Source organism: Lathyrus oleraceus, chromosome 3 (genome assembly GCF_024323335.1).
Source record: "Lathyrus oleraceus cultivar Zhongwan6 chromosome 3, CAAS_Psat_ZW6_1.0, whole genome shotgun sequence".
Taxonomy (NCBI): Eukaryota; Viridiplantae; Streptophyta; class Magnoliopsida; order Fabales; family Fabaceae; genus Lathyrus; species Lathyrus oleraceus.
This window is the reverse complement of record NC_066581.1, coordinates 132,619,190-132,624,192: the sequence shown is the minus strand read 5'-3', so window position 1 is coordinate 132,624,192 and position 5,003 is coordinate 132,619,190.

Genomic DNA, 5,003 nt, shown 5'->3' with positions numbered 1-5,003 from the left:
TTTAATAATTTGTTGGTTCTATGATTATATTTCGTACTCATTGTGGACTCTATAATTAAGATTAAATAAAATTATATTTAGGATACAATAGTTGAGTTTGACAAAAATATTGATTAAATATGTTTGACTTAAAATATTCAAATCGATAACATAGTTCTTTTATTAAATATTTGTTTTAGTAAAAAAATTAATTTACTTTACATTTTTTCTTGAAAAAATAGAATATACTTTGATAGTATACACATTATCAATTAATGAAATTTTTTTATCCTACTAAATTATGTTTTTAGTTTAAAAATATTAATATATTTTCAATAAATTAAAAAAAAAAATTTAATATATTTGTAATATTATTTTACACTGACAATACATTATTTTTAAATTTTTATTTATTTTTATATCTCTTTTTATAAATGATTAACATTAATATGTATACCTAAAAAAATTATCTGTCATATTACTTGATTGAGAAACTTTACACACAAATTCATTAATTGACAACTATATTTTCAAACATCTATCACCATTGTGTTGTTTTGTCTTTCTTTATTATCATTATATTTTTATCAGAATGAATAGTATAAATGTATTAATATTTCTTTAAAATCTTATCTTTTGACAAAGTATGTGCTTAGTTCTCATTTATAATCAGTTATATTTTTAGATATTAGGAAAACTAATGTTGAAATTTTAAAAAGATAAAAGATGAAAACAAATAACAAAAACCTCAACATCATCATAATAAAGTTACAACACTAAATTGAGAATTATATTAATGTGAAGTTTGGCCCTACTAATAGCTAGGATGAAAATGAATGAGGTTGGATTTGTAGGAAACATAAAAACAGAGAAAACATAAAATACTATAGTGAAGATTTCCACATTGCTCTACCATTTGCACAACAAGTCCAACATTTGAATATGAAATGGTGGAACAAAGATAATGTAGAAAAGTTAAATAAACTTTCATTTAGTTTTTTTATTTACAAATTACTAGGTTCTAAAATAAAAGGGTCGGTTTCTCAAAAAAATAAAAAAAATAATAAAAGGTTCGATGATCAAATTTCCACATGTAGTAACAAATACAGAAGAAGAAAATGTAATTAAAGAAACTTCCATATAAAGCCACCGAATAACTAACATACACATTGACTTCAACAAATAAGAAATCCAAAAATTTAAACATTTTTTTATTAACAACTAAGATAAGTAACTAAAGAAACTTTTAAATATAACACATCCACCTTCTTTTCTTTTTTAGACATAGAAACATGAATTGGAGTCTTAACCAAAATGTTCATAGATTCATCTAAATTACACATAGAATAGTAGAATAAAATAAAATAAAATATTAGTAAAATAATTATTACTATCATCTTCATTAGTAATAATTACTATTTTCTATTTTTTTAAGTATTTTTATAGAGACTATTAACAAGCTGGTCTCAGAACACCTAATATTACAAAATTGACATTGCTTTTAACCCAATTAAAAAGTAAAAAGGGAATATCACATTTGTATTTCTTCTGCACCACATAAAAAAAGATAATTTTTTATACTTGTCAATTATTTAAGTATGAATATTTCACACTGAAAAACTTTAATTTATTATTTTTATCATTTTCAACTTGGATCACAAGAGACACATACCTCGTTTCTGATGGAAAATTTATTTTCCTGCCATGTTCATGTTATATGAATAGCAAATTTTCAAAGATTTCACACCCAACAGTTTCCCAATGGTTGACATTTGAAAATCCCAAGTTTTTCACAACTCAACCTGCAGGCTATTTCAGAGTGTTAATTTCCATGTTCTCATCAACCAAGCATAACTTTCTATGCTCATTCTTTTGGTGATTTAAGGATTAATTTATACTAACACCAAATAACTTTTGGCTTTAATCATTTGTTTACAATTAGAAAAATTTCAGCAGTTTTGAGTGGCAAATCTTATCGATTGGGAAGACTTGGATCTTGTATGCTCATTTTTACCAACAAACATGGACAACCATACAACTAGGTGATGATTTAGAGGGGTAGTTAATTTCCAATTATATATATATATATATATATATATATATTATATATATATATATATATATATATATATATATATATATATATATATATATATATATATATATATATATATATATATATATATCGATTTCGACCAACCGCAATGAAAGAACTACAATCCTTTTAGAATCTACTCACTACACGAGAACTCTTCTCTAGATGATCACAAAGGATCTCAATTACATTCATATCCAACGACTCTCCGCAATTCATTCCTAATAAACAACGAGTTGATGATTTCATCTCTACTATATAGAGAGAATGCACCAAATTCACATAACGAGTTTCAAACACAATTTCAGTTCACCCTTCTTCCTCACATATTGATTTGAGCGTTGAAGTATTAAACTTGCAGGTCAATCCTATCTCCACCGCGTTGGAAGCTCATGTCCGCCATCATTTCATATTCTCACTCTATTTCTGGTTCTAGAACGAAACAGTGACGTTGTATGTAGGAGTCGACTTCTGATTCCTGCGTTTTCCATAATTTCACAATTGCTATCATATTTGTCAGTTTGTAACCTCCTCAGATAACCGAATCAAGAGCATTCAGAATCGAACACGAAGATCTGCCGCATTCGATCTAATTGAGCATCATTTTAACTTCGATTCCTTGAATTTCCAGATCACTAGTTCCTACGACTCCAAGCAATGGATGAATCCAAAGTTACTCGTTCTGCTTCTGCTCGAGAAGCATCGTCGTTGCCGCAACTCAAGCAGTGGTCAATCAACCACCTCTACCACCGCCTCCTCAGCAAAATACTATGAATCTAAAAATGGAGATTCTAATCCATCCAGATTTAACCAAAACTCCTCAACTAGCTGGATCTATTCAATTGCCTTTGATTGGACCTCAAATTCCACCTCCAGCAACATAACCTGAAGTCTTACTTGGTTTCCAATTACTACGACCAAACCTAGGAATCTACAAAACGAACGAGTTGTTAAATAGTATGTAAAATATCATTCGGAAACAGAATTCGCAAGAAATAGAGGAAAGGTTGTTATGGCTCAAAGAAAGCCTCCACAATACTCCTCCACGAGGAAACACTATTCAAGAGGCCATTTCAAGAAGAACTCGTACCGTTGTCCCTAAGCCGACAGGGACGAAGAAAGTCGAAGCTCCTAAATGAAGAAATCATCATAGGAGCAGGAAACATCAAAGTCCTCCCCAAAGCCCCTGAGGGTGACAAAGGTAGACATGCTCCTCCCTCAGATCGAGTAGGAACCCAGATGGTGAAAGTTCAACAGAAGCACCCATTGTGCACCAGGATTTTGAAAAGAAAAATATTAAAATCCATGGAGAAGCCTTTAGGGCTAGGTGGGTATCATGGAAAGGGAGATCCAGACGAGCACATGCAATTCGTAAATGACTGGCTGAACTACTTTAGTGTTGACGAAGTGTCCAAATGCAACTTATTTGCCTCGACCCTGATCATACCGACCAGACTATAGTTCAATGGTATGCCCAATGGGAGCATTGAGTCATGGACGGATTTCTCAAAGCGGTTTGTGCATTTTACTGCCCGGAAAAGATGGTCGTTGACTATAGATCTCCCTCAAAGACTGTATATGTCGAGACCAATGGTGAGAGCAAAGATGCTAGCAAAGGGAAGTGCCCATATATCACTGTTATTACAAAATCGGAACCTCGGGAAAATCTCCCCTCAAAGGGGATCATGAAGAAGAAGATCACATAAATGTTGGTTTGTCCACAAAAAGGGAGGGAGGTACCTCGACAATGATCCTTGACCGACCTATGATGGGGTTCTAAGACTCAAAGAAGGTAGGAGGGGTCCCCAAATAAATTTTTACCCTTGGTGATTATAACCACTATGGGGAAGTTCCACATCTCCCGAATCTTGATTAACAGAAATAAATCTTACGATATAATGTATTCAGAGTGGTTCGAAAAGATGGACCTTGAAAGAGGAAGCTTATGGCCATATGAAAGCTTGGACGTGCATTCATTCAATGAGACGACCACCCGTCCATGGGGATACATTGAGATGACTATATTGGTAGGCGATGGGAATGACACCTGAACAATCAACTCACAATTCATCAGCGTCCCTTGCAGAAGCATCTACAATTGCATCCTAGGAAAACCCTTTGCAGCTATGGTGGAAGTCGTAGCATCGTCGGTCAACCTCAAGCTCAAATATCACAATCTTAAAATAAAAACCAAAGCCACAGACCACCGACTCCTAAGAAATTAACCCTCTGCTCCGCGTCTAAGTTGCGGGGCCACACCGATATTGAAAGAGATGAAAGAAAATGGTCACATAAGGTTTTCCTTTCAAGTATTTGCATAAATATTGATGTACCTTCACATAGGCCCAAATTGCGGGATAAAGTTGTGAATGAACCATCACCAGATGCTTCAAGACTTCCATCTCAAAGGCAGTGAAGGATAAACAAAGACAAAAAATTGTGAAAGTGAACTCATAAAATGGAATGGCGCAATCTTCATACTTAAAGCATATCTTTTCATCCTCGGTTGGAGTCAAGGCACCCCAATCAGATGATGGGTTAACTTCAAGAAAGGTTCCACCGAGACTGCCATTTCTGTAAAAAACATAAATTGTGAAGGAGTAGATAGAATCTACCCAAGAAGATTAAGCATTCTCCTAGGATTTATGAGCACTTTTATGTGATGTTTTATCCATAATGCACTAACTTTTCAGATGTAGGGATGTGAAATATCGAAAAAGGAAGATAATCGCTAAACGAGGAAAATGACTCAAAGGAAAGCAACAACGACTCTTCAAGAACTATATTTCAAGACTCTATCAAATGGGTCAAATCAGTCACACGCAACACTCAAGTGTTTCGGTTCCCAAAAGTTGTTATGATGACACATCCGAAAAGAAATTTGAAGTATGGATCATTAAATGCGTGAATCCCAAAAAAACTAAAAAAT